The sequence below is a fragment of the Pinus tabuliformis genome, chromosome J (assembly GCF_031772625.1).
Source record: "Pinus tabuliformis cultivar Carrire ecotype Pingquan chromosome J, CPIR1, whole genome shotgun sequence".
Classification (NCBI taxonomy): domain Eukaryota; kingdom Viridiplantae; phylum Streptophyta; class Pinopsida; order Pinales; family Pinaceae; genus Pinus; species Pinus tabuliformis.
In genome coordinates this window covers 1,423,044,444-1,423,060,576 of record NC_142295.1, presented here as the reverse complement: position 1 = coordinate 1,423,060,576, position 16,133 = coordinate 1,423,044,444, and the positions used below count along the sequence as shown (strand labels likewise).

Below are 16,133 nucleotides of genomic sequence, written 5' to 3'. Positions count from 1 at the left end.
CAAAATATAGAAGTGCTAAAAATAGCACTGCGATAAATAGCATTTCAAGATACCTTCCTATTTTAGTTAGTATCTGAACAAAAATAGAGAAGTAAAATTTGAATTCGATCTTAGAAGTTGTTTGTAAAATAATTAATTAATTCATCTTGAGTTAATTAGTTGTAGAAAATGAAACATGAAGCCTATGTGGGGACATGCAATAGTTATCCCATTAATTGAGGAATTTATCCCTCAGTTAAAGAGATAAGGATGAGTTGTAATTAGTTAGCTCAGTTAACTGGGTTAAGTCCAGTTATACTAGTTCAAATAGTTTGTTGAACTAATTGTGATTTCAGTTAGTTAATGCATGCATGCATGTAACTGTTGCACTTTAGATAACTGAATATTCTCTCATAAATAACTCAAGCATGTCAGTTCAGTCAAAGACCCAGTTGAGATCAGATGATGGGACAGTGTACTATCAATTGTGGTAATATTCCATTGTGAATATCTCTTGCATGCATAAGGAACTCATTCCTTGGAGATTGCATAGTTACTTCTTCAATTTAGTGAGTGTGTTGTTAGTCCAGTGTTCGCAGCCTGTCACCAGTAATCAACATGAGCTCTTACTATGTCCAAATTTTTTAGATGTTTTGCACATGATAGTCAGCACAAAACATATCATAAGTATGTTTGTCAGGAGCATCTCGAAAAGAGCTTTCCAACAGTATATCACACTCCAAAAACCGACTCCCAGATCAAAAGATATGACTGAATGAATGGTTGACTCAAAGGTTGGCCTCCCATGCAGCAGTTCAGGTATTGAATGATCCAGAGGAAGCTAGGAGATGTCAATGGCTGGACTGTGATAGAGAAGAAAATAGTAGTTGAGGTCTATTATCGTGTTTATAATCCTCATCTCAACATATGGTGAGCTCATTTCTTTGCTTTTATTGAAAGAGATATCTTGTGCAGATGGCACTGTGCATTGCTGACAGTGAAATTGCTGGTGAAAGGTATACAGTTGCTAGTCTCATGGTCCTAGAGAGGAATTACTTGAAGATTTATAGATGTTCATTCAGTGTTTGTTGTCATCCTTACTTACATCTCTTCCAAGCTTTTCAATTCATCAGCCTGTGTCTATTTTCCTACCTAAAATGCTTCAGCAAAACAACGTTTATTTGAGCAACATGATCTGGAGTGCCGCCCTACACGTAGCACTTACACCTGGGAAACAAACAGAACAACCATATGAAGGAGCTGTAGCAGAAGATGGTCAGAAGCCAAGCATATTTGACACTTTCACTCATAGGGAAGGGACTACTCTGGATGGAAGTAATGGAGATGTAGTTGTTGATCAATACCATCGTTACAAGGAGGATATTGATCTAATGTCTGTGATGGGAGTAGATGCCTATAGATTTTCAATCTCATGGCCTAGGCTTATTCCTGATGGTGAAGGACCCATCAATCCAAAGGGCATTGAGTACTATAATAACCTCATAAATGAGCTTTTGTCCAATGGCATTCAACCACATGTTACATTGTACCACTTTGATCTGCCCCAAGCTCTGGAAGATTCCTATGGAGGTTTCTTAAATCCGTAAATTTTGGAGGATTTTAAAGGTTATGTAAATGTGTGTTCCAAAGAGTTTGGTGATCGAGTAAAATATTGGTCCACTTTCAATGATCCCAATATATTTTCCACTGCAGGATATCATCAAGGCTTTTTCCCACCTCAACGATGCTACCAACCATTTGGAAATTGTACTGCTTGAAACTCAATTGTTAAGCCTTATATTGTTGGTCATCATGTTTTTCTATCACATATAGCTACTGTGGAGCTGTATAGGAAAACCTATCAGGCAAAGTAGAAGGGATGGATTGGATTAATAATTTTAGTAAATTGGATGATACCTCTTACTAATAAATCCACAGATGTGGTTGCTACTCAAAGAGCAAATGATTTTATGGTGAGCTAGTTTTTAGACTCATTTGTTTCTGGAGACTATCCAGGGAGCATGAGGAATATAGTGGGTTCTCGGTTACCTTCATTTACAAAAGAACAGGCTCAAAAGTTACAAGGGTCATTGGACTTCATTGGTGTCAATCACTATGTTACCATGTATTGTTTTGATGTTCCAAGAAAAGGTGAACTTATATCAAGAGACTATGCTCAAGATATTTCCATTGGAATTGTAGTGGAACGAGATGGAATTCCCCTCAGCGGCAATGGATCATTTTTTTGGTATGCCAGTTGTACCACAAAGCATGTAGGTAGTGCTTGAATATATTGAGGACCGTTCCCATAATATTCCTATTATTGTGCATGAAAATGGATTTTCAGACCCTAATAATTCTTCTGTTCCCCTTTCTAAGGATTTGAATGAGCAATTTAGGATGGATCTCCATCAAGATGTCCTTCAGTATGTGCTGGTAGCAATAAGGAAAGGGTGGTGGCAGCGGTCATGATCCATTTGACATATTCTAGTCGTTCTTCATTGGAAATCCTTTTGGAGGTGGTAGCAGTAGGGGAACCCGAAGGCAAAGGAGAGGTGAAGAGGTTGTTCGCCCCTTGAAAGTATCATTGGAGGACCTTTACAATTGGATATTAAAGAAGTTATCACCATCTCAAAATGTTCTGTGCCCACAATGCAAGGGTGAAAAGTCTTACCCGATAAGAAAATGCTCGAGGTCACCATTGAAAAGGGAATGCAAAATGGTCAAAGGATCACCTTTCAAGGGGAAGCAGATGAAGTGCCCGACACAGTTACTAGTGACATTGTATTTGTATTTCAACAAAGGAAGCATCCCAAATTCAAGAGAAATGGAGACGATCTTTTCGTTGAGCATTATTTATCATTGAAAAAGGCATTGTGTGGGTTTCAGTTTATATTTACCCATCTGGATGGTCAGCAACTGCTTATTAAATCTAGTCTCGGTGAAGTTGTTAAGCCAGGTCAGTTCAAGGCTATTAATGATGAAGGAATGCATGTTTACTAGCGGCCATTCATGAAGGGTAATCTATACATTCATTTCTCTGTAGAGTTCCCAGATTCTTTAACTCCTGAACAGTGCAAGGATCTGGAAGTAGTTTTGCCTCCTTGAACTGCAAGCCAACTAACAGACAAAGGCCCAGCTCAGCACCCCTGCATCAACAATACACACAAGTCAAAATTTGAAGTCAAGTTAAAATAAAATTGAAAGTCAAGCTAATATGGCTGTGGTGCTGTGCTCCTGGCTGTGGCGATGTGCTTCTGGGAGTGTGGCACTGTGCTCCTGGCTATGGTGCTGTGCTCCTGGGTTTAGCGTTGCGCATAGAGGAATACCAAAAGACATGGACTTCTATGCCTATGGGTGGAGATGGCCTGTGTCATTGTGTCTTCAAAGCACTGTATCCTGGTGATAAGGAAGAGAAGAAATGGATTGTTGAGTATGTGGATTTTTGATGGTCTCTCATGAGATATTTACAACAAAGGTTTAAGGCACTTTCAACAGGTGGTAAATTGCCCAAGGCCGCAGAGTGCTCTTTATTATTGACACCATTTATAAACTTGTACACAAGGAAAGATCTCTATCAGCTATTGTAACTTCGGCTGTTAACTTTATACCTCAGAAATTTCTATTTGAGAAGCACACTATCATAGATGAAGACAATGGAAAGTTTTTGAATGACGCTTTCACTCAATGCACCTATGGTTAATGCTTCTCGAAGAAGGGGAGTTTGAAATTGAGTTCACAGAAATCGTAGTGTTTAACTCAACAACCAGCAACAAAAACTATCATAGTGCATGGTTATCACTTTACCTCTAACACTTCTAGGCTGCAAGATAAACGGTGATGATAAACAGGTAATAATCTCACAAGTTCTATGGTAACCAGAGATCAATGTGAATGATAGTGAAGTTGAAGAGTAGAAGCACAATTCCTTTGTGTAGGCTTGGCCACATGCGCCCTCAGTGGTGACCATAGCTACTCGAGCGCTTTGATGGACATAAACATCGTTTGACATTGAAACTATTGCTACAAGTGATGAGCAATTCTTCATCTGTTTTTCCATCTCTCATCGCTCATCAAACACCAATCATTTGATTGATGGTTACAACCACCCCATCCATGTAGTCCCACAAATGAACACATATTATAGAGGGCAAGTATCCCTGCCATGAAATCAGTGGCATCAAATTTTTCAAAGGAGAGGTGGTAGTGTTCAAATCATTCAACAAACAGATGGCAAAGATTTTTGGGCATCCAAGCCATGTACAGGGCGTAGGTGGAGGATGAGTTGATCAGCATCCCAAATTATCCCTGATTTCCAGCGATGTTCCACAACAGACTTTGGAAATTCGACTTGTGGCAACAAATTAATTGTTCCTTTTTATTTTTGAGATTAAATTAGTTTATTTTGTTATAATTCAATTCAGGTAATTTGATCGCATAAAAACATATTTAGGTTTTTGTTTGTTTTTTATATTTTAATTATTTTGATTTCTATGTTTAGGAATCAATAATTAATATGTAATATTATAAATAGGATTAGTTTGAAGATGTAAGGGTTTGATTTTGGCAGCAAAGAGGCTGCTTGGCATTGTGTAAAGTTTTCTTGAATATCATTTTAATAAAGCAGTTTTCTGCCCTTTAGACCTGGGATTATCATGGTGCTTAAATGTCCAGTATGTTTTTCTCATAAATTCTTTTATACATTATGTTTTTATGGCTTTTTACAGCATTATCTAAGAGATGTGTTAGGAATCCATCCCCTATGATGCTCCTTTCATGATGATTTTGTTGTTAGATGTAATGGTTGTCTTAGCAAAATTCATCTTTTGCTAGATGCTCTGTTAGCAACCTCGTGATTCTCTTTCGTCTAAAGTTGTTGCTGCAAATCCATCCCTTGTTTGATTCCTGTAGGGTAGTGGGCTTTCTCCCCTATTCTTCTCACATTAGCAATCTTTATCTAGTTGAACATGGAACTTACTTTGCCCCATGTTTTCAGACAGAAACTGACATCGACTCCATAGCCCAATCGTCCTTTCTCTTGTTTTTTCAACCCAAAACCTTTTAAACAAATTCCCATACTCCATAGCTAGCCTAAAACTTCATTCATTGCAGCCACATCTTGTTGGCAAAGAGAGAGCCCTCTCTAGTCTGGCAGGGCTAGATGCCAGATCGAAAGCTTGGTCTGTGGTTACCTCAGAATTGCCTTTTCTCAGCCATGAGGTAAATTTTGATTGCTAACATATTGGCATCGTTGCCGGGGTCGAGGTGATAGATATTCTCCGAGAAAGATCATTCAAGTTGCAGATCTGATTGCTGATGGTGGACAATAGTCAAACACATATGAAGGCTGAAATCATATACCTGACGACTTCATTGTTCAAGATCTGAAGCTTCAAAGTTTAGAGCGACTTCACTCCCAAAGAATCCATATTTCAGAGCATTGATGGTAATCACCAATGACAGGGTATGTGACAAACCCTGTGTATTGTAAAGCTTTCAAAGAAGTTAGAGATCAGTTAGTGGATATTGAAATAGATGAAGTATTTTTCATTACTGTGCTTCAATGTTTGAGATCTCCGAAGTTTCCTCCTAAAGCTAAAATTGGTTTCTTTGAGTTAGTTGTTGAAAAATTTGAGAAAGAGATTCAATATTTAAATGATCAGATCCAATCATATGAATTCCGAGATCCTGAAAAGTTCTTGGAAACTCTCCCTCCTTCAAAGCAAGAAACAATAGGGATGCCCGTGGATGTTTGCATTGATAGTTTGCAGTTGGAGGTCTACGTTAAGGAGTTAGGGAAGCAATCAGAGTCTGGTTTCTTTGATCCTATTTCCACATATATGGACTATTTTTTCAGTTTGAATGATAAGTTAGATTGTCTTTCACACAGCGAAATTCAATTTGTGCATGGATGGCTATCAGCATTTACTTTTGCATCCTAGTTCAAACACTTCCAAGCAGCATCCTTGTCACAGTTACTTGATTGGTTGATCTGGCATTACAACATTACTTGATCTGTCAATTTTGCAACAAATTAGGTTAGATTTGTACATAAATAAGATGCCAAAGGAAACATTTCCTTTTCCGATATTTGTTATGTACAGGTTGCAGTATGTGTATGTTTGGATTGGTATGAGTTGTTTTGAGTTTGCAGCTGTTTGACCGTATTGCCCAATGGATGAGGCACTTGGTCTGCGGTGTTCTTGATACCTCCAAGGAGTTTCCATCCCCAATAAGGCTAATGTTAGTCCAGTCTTCACAGTCTGTCACCAGGGATCAACATGAGCTCTTACTATGTCCGGTTTTTTTAGATGTTTTTCACATGATATTCAAAACAAAACATGTCATAAGTATGTTTATTGGGAGCAGCTCGAAAAGATATTTCCAACAGTATATCACACTCCAAAAACCGGCTCCCAGATCAAAAGATATGACCGAATGAATGGTTGACTCAAAGGTTAACCTCCCGTGCAGCAGTTCAGGTATTGAATGATCCAGAGGAAGCTAGGAGATGTCAGTGGTTGGACTGTGATAGAGAAGAACATAGCATTAGAGGTCTATTTTCATGCTGCTAATCCTCATCTCAACATATGGCGAGCTCGTTTCTCTACTTTTATTGAAAGAGATATCCTATGCAGAGGGAACTATGCATTGCTGACAATGAAATTGCTGGTGAAAGGTATACAGTTGCTCGTCTCATGGTCCTAGAGAGGAATTACTTGAAAATTATAGATTTTCATTCTGTGCTTGCTATCATCCTTACTTACATCTCTTCTAAGCTTTTCAATTCATCAGCCTGTGTCTATTTTCCTATCTAAAATGCTTCAACAAAACATCTTTTATTTGAGCAACATGATTTGGAGTGCCGTCCTACGTGCAGCACTTACACCTGGGAAAAAAACAGAAAAACCGTATGAAGGAGTTGCAGCAGAAGATGGTCAGAAGCCAAGCATCTTTGACACTTTCACTCACAGGGAAGGGACTACTCCGTATGGAAGTAATGGAGATGTAGTTGTTGATCAATACCATCGTTACAAGGAGGATATTGATCTAATGTCTACAATGGGAGTAGATTCCTATATATTTTCAATCTCATGGTCCAAGATTATTCCTGATGGTGAAGGACCCATCAATCTAAAGGGTGTTGAGTACTATAATAACCTCATAAATGAGCTTTTGTCCCATGGCATTCAACCACATGTTACATTGTACCACTTTGATCTGCCCCAAGCTCTAGAAGATTCCTATGGAGGTTTCTTAAATCCACAGATTGTGGAGGATTTTAAAGGTTATGCAGATGTGTGTTTCAGAGAGTTTGGTGATCGAGTAAAATATTGGTCCACTTTCAATGAGCCCAATATATTTGCCACTACAGGATATGATCAAGGCTTTTTCCCACCTCAACGATGCTCCCAACCATTTGGAAATTGTACTACTGGAAACTCAAATGTTGAGCCTTATATTGTTGGTCACCATGTTTTGCTATCACATATAGTTGCTGTGGAGCTATACAGGAAAACCTATCAGGCAAAGTAGAAGGGATGGATTGGATTAATAATTTTAGTAAATTGGATGATACCTATTAATAATAAATCCACAAATGTGGTTGCTACTCAAAGAGCAAATGATTTTATGGTGAACTGGCTTTTAGACTCATTTGTTTCTAGAGACTATCCAGCGAGCATGAGGAATATAGTGGGTTCTCAGTTACCTTCATTTACAAAAGAACAGGCTCAAAAGTCACAAGGGTCATTGGAATTCATTGGTGTCAATCATTATGTTACCATGTATTGTTTGGATGTTCCAAGAAAAGGTGAAATTATATCAAGAGACTATGCTCAAGATATTTCCATTGGAATTGTAGTGGAACGAGATGGAATTCCCCTCAACAACAATGGATCATTGTTTTGGTATGCCAGTTGTACCACAAAGCATGCAGGTAATGCTTGAATATATTGAGGACCGTTCCCATAATATTCCTATTATTGTGCATGAAAATGGATTTTCAGAGCCTAATAATTCTTCTATTCCCCTTTCTAAGGCTTTGAATGACCAATTCAGGATGGATCTCCATCAAGATGTCCTTCAGTATGTGCTGGCAGCAATAAGGAAAGGGTGGTGGCATCAGTCATGATCCATTTGACATATTCTAGTCATTCTTCGGTGGAAATCCTTTTGGAGGTGGTAGCAGCAGGGGAACCCGAAGGCAAAGGAGAGGTGAAGAGGTTGTTCACCCCTTGAAAGTATCATTGGAGGACCTTTACAATTGGATATTAAAGAAGTTGTCACCATCTCGAAATGTTCTATGCCCACAATGCAAGGGTGAAAAAGTCTTACCCGATAAGAAAATGCTCGAGGTCACAGTTGAGAAGGGAATGCAAAATGGTTAGAGGATCACTTTCCAAGGGGAAGCAGATGAAGTGCCCGACACAGTTACTGGTGACATTGTATTTGTAGTTCAACAAAGGGAGCATCCCAAATTCAAGAGAAAGGGAGACGATCTTTTCATTGAGCATACTTTATCATTGACAGAGGCATTGTGTGGGTTTCAGTTTATATTGATCCATTTGGATGGCCACAACTAATTAAATCTACTCCCGGTGAAGTTGTTAAGCTAGGTCAGTTCAAGGCTATTAATAATGAAGGAATGCCTGTTTACCAGTGGCCATTCATGAAGGGTAATATGTACATTAATTTCTCTGTAGAGTTCCCAGATTCTTTAACTCTTGAATAGTGTAAGGATATGGAAGTAGTTTTTCCTCCTCGAACTACGAGCCAGCTAATAGAAAAAGGCCTAGCTCAGCACCCCTGCATCAACAACACACACAAGTCAAAATTTGAAGTCAAGTTAAAATAAAATTGAAAGTAAAGCTAATTTGACTGTGGCGTTGTGCTCCTGGCTGTGGCACTGCACTCTTGGGTTTAGCACTGCGCATAAAGGAATGCCAAAAGACATGGACTGCTATGCCTATGGGTGGAGATGGCCCGTGTCATTGTGTCTTCAAAGCACTGTATCCTAGTGATAAGGAAGATAAGAAAAGGATTGTTGGGTATGTGGATTTTTGATGGTCTCTCATGAGATATTTACAGTAAAGGTTTCAGGCACTTTCAATAGGCAATAAATTTCCCAAGGCCGCAGAGTGCTCTTTATTATTGACACCATCTATAAACTTGTATGCAAGGAAAGATCTTTGTCAGCTATTGTAACTTCGGCTGTTAACTGTATACCTCAGTAATTTCTATTTAAGAAGCGCGCTATCATAGATGAAGACAGTGGAAAGTTTTTGAATGACACTTTCACTCAATTCACCTGTGGTTAGTGCTTCTCAAAGAAGGGGAGTTTGAAATTGAGTTTACAGAAATCGTAATGTTTAACTCAACAACCAGCAATGAAAACTATCATAGTGCCTGGTTATCACTTTACCTCTAACACTTTTGGGCTGTAAGATAAATGGTGATGATAAACAGGTAATAATCTCACAAGTTCTATGGTAACCAGAGATCAATGTGAATGACAGTGAAGTTGAAGAGCAGAAGCATAATTCCTTTGTGGAGGCTTGGCCACATGTGACCTTAGTGGTGACCATAGCTACTTGAGCTCTTTGATGGACATAAACATCGTTTGACATTGAAACTGTTTGTTGCAAGTGATGAGTGATTCTTCATCCATTTTTCCATCTCTCACCACTCATCAAACACCAATCATTTGATTGATGGTTACAACCACCCCATCCATGTAGTCCCACAAATGAACACATATTACAGAGGGAAAGTGTCCCAGCCATGAAATCAGCAGCGCTGAATTTTTCAAAGGAGAGGTGGCAGTATTCAAATCATTCAACAAAAAGATGGAAAATATTTTTGGGCATCCAAGCCATCTACAGGGCATAGCTGGAGGATGAGTTGATCAGCATCCCAGATTATCCTTGATTTCTAGCGATGTTCCACAACAGACTTTGGCAATTCGACTTGTGGCAACAAATTAATTGTTCCTTTTTATTTTTGAGATTTAATTAGGTTATTTTGTTATAATTTAATTTAGGTAGTTTGACCGCATAAAAACATATTTAGGTTTTTGTTTGTTTTTTCTATTTTAATTATTTTGATTCCTATGTTTATGAATCAATAATTAATATGAAATATTATAAATAGGATTAGCTTGAAGATGTAAGGGTTTGATTTTGGCAGCAGAGAGGCTACTTGGCACTGTGTAAAGTTTTCCTGAATATCATTTTAATAAAGTAGTTTTCTGCCCTTTGGACCTGGGATTCATCACGGTGCTTAAATGTCCAATATGTTTTTCTCATAAATTCATTTATACATTATGTTTTGCTGCCTCGGTACAGCATTATCTAAGAGATGTGTTAGGAATCCATCCCCTATGATGCTCCTTTCATGATGATTTTGCTGTTAGATGCAATGGTTGTCTTAACAGAATTCATCCTTTGCTAGATGCTTTGTTGAGAAACCTCATGATTCTCTTTCGTCTAAATTTGCTGCTACAGATCCATCCCTTGTCTGATTCCTGCAGGGCAGCGGGATTTCTCCCCTATTCTTCTTGCATTCGCAATCTTTATCTAGCTGAACATGGCACTTACTTTTCCACAAGTTTACCAACAGAAACTGGCATCGACTCCATAGCCCAATTGTCCTTTCTCTTGTTGTTTCGACCCAAAATATTTTAAACAAATTACCATACTCCATAGCTGGCCTAAAATTTCATTCATTGCAACCACATCTTGTTGGAAAAGAGATAGCCCTCTTTGGTTTGGCAGGGCTAGATGCCAGATTGAAAGCTTGGTCTGTGGTTACCTCGGAATTTCCTTTTCTCAGCCATGAGGTACATTCTGAGTGCTAACATGTGTGATGAGGCCAATCACATAGGTTGCATCATTGGACCCCAAGAAAAACTGCACAAGGAAATAGAAGGCTTGGAGAGCTGAGGAAAGGCATATCTTGTGCCTATTCAGTCTATGAGTTGTATTGTTTGATTGCAGAGGGAGCAGGATAGCTTGTGAGCTGATTCTTTTTGCAATTTGAACATATTTCCACTTGTATGATAATACAGAGATTGGGGCTTTAGGCTAAGGCTTTCCATGCGTTATTCTTCTGTGTTCATGTGTGATTGATTTCTCATTCTGAGTTATATGTGTTCTAACTGATCTTGCTCATATTCGATTAAGCTTCCGCAAAGTTTGTTGTAGAAGTAGATCTTTTATTTTGATTTAGTATATTGCATAATCTGTTGATCTAAAATGGGAATTTATACATGGTATCAGAGCAAAAGTGATCAAAGTGAAGAAAAATATACAAGAAGGGAGAAGTTTGAAGTTTGAGGTTCCTGAATATAGAAATCGAGTTCTTATCACATCTCAATTTTACCAATGGCATTCAACGGTTTAAGACTCGAGTACGCCCTTGATCGTAGCTCAAATTATATAGCGTGGAAGGATCACATGGAAGTAGTATTAGAGGATAACGATCTAAGGGACTTCATTGATCAAGAAGTCCCCAATTCGGTAGTAGCTGATGCTACAGAATCAACGGAATGGAAAAAATGTGTGGCTAGATGTTACACTAAAATTTGTCACCATGACTATTTGCAGTTAGTATGGCTCCATCAACTGTCATACTATCCTACTTGGCAAGTCTTATACCTCTGCTCTTCATGTCAAACTCCAAGAAAGAGAGAAAGTCTTTAAAAATCTATATAACTCTGGGTACGCAATTTCTCTTAGCCTTACCTGCGTGTACGCACCCCAAGTTCACAATACCTGCGTACTTGTACGCTCTGTCTGTAAAGGGGTGAGTTCGTACTCCTGTAAAGGTCAAAAGGTGCAAGTTTCACTTCAAAAAAGTTACTTGTGGTCATTTCTAGAGCATTCTAGAAGTTTGTTTGACGTGTATTGAGCGCCTCCAGATGGTTCATGTATCCCTATGAAAGAGGAACTTATCCCATCAAGAGGGGAGCTATCCCATTCAAAGAGGGGCTTATCCCATTGATGGTGGACCTGATTAACTTCCTCTAAAGCACTATAAATACAGGCATTGGGCTAGAGGGAGGGGAGGTTGAAAGCTGAACATTCCTAAGGGTAGATGCTGCTGGAATTAGGACTCCCTTATAGAGCTTGAGAGGAGAGATTCCCATCCTTTCTTAGCTTCATTTGGAAGTGGGTGAGCTGATCAAAGTAAAGGAGAACTCTTGCTGGACCCTGGGAGGGACCTGCACAACACCAAGGCTCAAGTTGTAATGGTTTCTTTTGTTTCCACTTAATACAATAAACTCATTTTTCTCAACAGATTGTTATACATGATTTGTTTCATATACTCCTTGGTCTGTATGATGAATATGTTTTATTTTATAAGTTATTCAGGTGCTATGTAATCTTTTGTTTGTTAGTGAATGCAGGTTTCGAAGAGAAGGAGGAGCTCATCCGGATCGGCGAGGCTGGACTACTACAAAGCGTTGGACTAAAGGTATGTTATAAACACCTGATTACTTGTATTCTAAATGCATATTTAGAGAAAGGTAGTGTTTAATTGTCTTGTTTGTCACTAGAAAGCCTTAGCTTCTAGGGAGGTTGGTTTTATCCACAAAATTGACTCTTTCCGCATGAAAAAATGGCGACTCCACTGGGGAACTCCATTGATGTGAATGATTTCTCTTTTGATTGATACTTTGATTTGAGAAAAGTCGATTTCTTTCTGGTTTTTGGTTGATTGACTGTGAATTTGGGTGGAATAGCTTAGGGTTAAGTTAGATTTTATTTTTCTTGATTTTGAGAGCAGTACGCACCCTCTGCGTTAAGCACAGTGCGTACCTGTACGCACTTTTGCTGTGTACACAGAGCGTGGCCGCACCTGTGCAAACAGGCTGCCTGCGTACCCCTGTCAAAAGCTTAGAAAATTTCCATTTTTTCCTTTTTCTCCTATTAGATTTTGTTTATAGCGTATTTTTGCTGCCCAGATCCACTATTCACCTGTCAGAAGCTTTCATCTTGGCTAATTTCATTGGCATTCCTGCTTTAAGCTTTTATCAATTGGGTGTTTTGAGTCTCTTTTTTGAGAAATTCTTAATTTGATTTCCTTTGGTCATTACTTGGAGGTTTGTCTGAGTCTTTTCACAATTTTGCATCGTTTTGATTTTGTTTTTGCAAAAAAAATTCCCCCTCATTCGCCGGGGGGGGGGGGGGGGCTAAATTGTGTATGAGTGTTAATCGCCTTTTAGTGTTTTTATTTTTTGATCTTTGGAACTCTCACCCAATTTTCTCGACTTGCACTTGATTGATTCTTAGATTACATTAAAATCGTCTTGTGTTTGAGAATTCTCTTGCATAGATCACATTTGCATAATTAGAATTCTCATTTTCAGAATATGAATGAAAAATGTGCATAGATTACATTTGCATACTTTTCAAGTGAATTGTGCTTAGATTACCATTGCATAGTTTACATTCTGAAAAATCAATCGTAGATTTGGATCAGCTTTCTTTGATTTGAATTTACACAAAAAATAAAAATAAAAAAAAAAACTATTTTGGAATTGATTTGCATTAGTTTTTCTTGATAAAATTAGTGCATTAGAGAATTTGTTATATTTTCTCTTAGTGATCAATTTTTTGCATTGTTGGAAGTGAATGGAAACTCTCTCCTTACTTTAGTTAGGATTCATCGAATTGAAAAGATTACATTATCATATTCGATTGCATTCAGTTGAGTCGGGTCATAACACCATTGGTTTCATTTCCATTTACCCATTTGAGTAATAACAGCCTTAATAACACAACGCTTAATTAAAATTCATCTGGTAATTTTTACATTTCTAGGGCTCTGATACACCAACATAGCTTAGGCTAGTATCTTGGAGTAGGAGAGTAATTAACTCTCCAAGACAGCAAAACCAAACAAGTAGCTCATCTTGTGTTAGGATAAATCCACCAGTTACATTTATGCTCTGGGAAAGCTCCTCTTAAAGGAGAAGCACGAGATCGTGTCCGAACCAGTGAGGGGATCAATCCTCCTTAATTGGGAACGACGCCAGATACGCACGTACTACAAACGGTAAACCTCAGATTGACCATTGTCGAGGAGCCTGGGGTCACTTGTCGGTAAACCTTGGATTATTGTCAAGGAGTCGGCAAGGGGATTGAGCTTGTTACTCTGCCCTTGTGTGCTATCGGATCGTAGACTGTTCCCCCAGGTATATTTGTTGTTGTTGGTGACCGTAGTGACCACTATCTTTAGGGTTCTACCCAAGGTGACGGTGGAGGGAAGATCCCACTGTACCTGGAGCAGACGTCGACTAGACTCACTTGGATTTTCTGGGGGGTTCACTTCACTCGAGACGGTTAAAGTGGAGGAACTTGGTCCAGTCTATTCATTAAGCAGGTTGCCGGGGTAACTGTTCCACCCGCCACTTCTGTACTGAATTCTGCGATGTTGGATTTCATCACCACCTAGTGTTTTCGGTCCGGAAGGCTACTGTTTGTGTGTGGTTTGACTCCTAGATTTGATAGCGCGTGTTAATTTGTTTGTTTTTACTTTTAGAGACCATAGGTGTGAATTGTGGATTTTAATTGTTAAGTGTGAATTGTGAATTGTTAATTTTAGCTTTAAATTGTTAATAAAATTCACTGAAGTTGAATATAATGGCAAATGTTCCAGAATTCACCAACCTAGGAACCCCTCCTAACGAGAATCCTAGTACTTTTCCTTACTTTGGAAATGTTGGTCCTCCTTATATGGCTACTTTGTCATTACCTGGATTTACAATAGGTTTACCGATATGGTTATTTTCAACTTCGTTGGCCCAAAATACTCCAATTGTTCCACCTCGACCGAATGCTTCACCTCAACAGAGTTCACCATCTCAACATCACCAACTTTCTGTTGACCCTTTACCTTCTTCGCCTAATTTTTCTTCCTCCATCTCTTCCTCTTTGCCTGGTAAAAGCCTTGATGCTAGTAACCAGGTGTCTAAGAAGAAGAAGAAAGGGAAGAAGAAGAAGAAGCAAGATAAAAATGAAGTCAACCAACCCACCATGGTTGTAAGTGTTAGTTGTGTTGAGGAAAACTCCGACATGCATCGTAAACCAAAATACCCTTGCAGGCTTTGTAAGGGTGACCACTTCCTTGTCAATTATCCTGGTATTCCAAAGGTCTTGGAAGTATTGTCAGAAAAATCTCATCAACTTTCCATTGATCCATCAATCAGTGATAGTCAGGTTCCTCGGAAAAAGGGTAAAGTTAGGTTTCCTTGTAAGTTATGCAAAGGGAGTCATCAAACTCACATTTTCCCTCACATGGATGAAGCCTCAACATTATTGGAAAACCTTACTGTTCCACAGCAAGAATTTCCAACTGGTTACTGTAAACTTTCTCCCAACCTACCGTCAACTGACAGAGTGATTGATCTAGTTTCAAGTACAGTCGATCACACTCTTCCATTGGAGAGTGAAACTCATGTCACTCAAGTTGATGATCCATTAGTTGATCAAGTGGTCGATTCAATTTCACATTCGGTCGATCCCACTTTCCCTTTAGAGAGTGAACTTCATACCACTCAGGTTCTTCTTGTTACATCAGATTCTTCTATGCCAGGGGGCATTTCACCTGTTTCTACAGAACCCCCTCCAAGTACTGAGGTCTTTTCCTTTGATTGGAATAGACTGACAGAACCTCGTCTTCCTTCCTCCATCCCTTTCCAAATCATTGTCAAGGCTGGTGGTAGGGACATACATCGTACTCAGGTAGATGAAGGTGGTTCTGTTAGTATTTTATCCTCAATTGTTTGGAAATCTTTGGGTTCCCCTCAGCTTGCGCCTATTACGCAGAATCTGAAAGCTTTTAACATAACCATTAGTGAACCTTTAGGGATCCTTCCTAAGTTTTCTCTTACCTTGGAAGGTAAAACTGTCTGTATTGATCTTATGGTAGTTCGAGGTCCCTTGGATTTCAATTTACTCCTTGGGTGAGACTATGTTTATGTAATGAAAGCTGTCGTATCGACACTCTTTCGCGTGATGTCTTTCCCTCACAATGGCAGTATTGTGACTGTAGACCAGCTTTCGTTCCCTAGTCTTGTTTCAACTACCAATAATATGACACCCCTAAATGTTCCTGATTCTAAAGTGGTATCTACCCTGCCACGGGTT

The 16,133-nt window shown here is 38.9% G+C and overlaps 4 pseudogenes; all 4 read left to right on the top strand.

Moving 5' to 3' along the window:
- Nucleotides 1–1,136: 1,136 nt before the first annotated feature.
- Nucleotides 1,137–1,586, top strand: LOC149232684 (putative inactive beta-glucosidase 33 pseudogene; annotated as a pseudogene).
- Nucleotides 1,587–2,000: 414 nt separating this feature from the next.
- Nucleotides 2,001–3,087, top strand: LOC149232683 (dnaJ protein homolog pseudogene; annotated as a pseudogene).
- Nucleotides 3,088–7,032: 3,945 nt separating this feature from the next.
- Nucleotides 7,033–7,515, top strand: LOC149232682 (beta-glucosidase 31 pseudogene; annotated as a pseudogene).
- A 147-nt stretch (nt 7,516–7,662) lies between these two features.
- The window catches only part of LOC149232681 (dnaJ protein homolog pseudogene), a 41,238-nt pseudogene continuing 32,767 nt past the window's right edge, over nt 7,663–16,133 (top strand).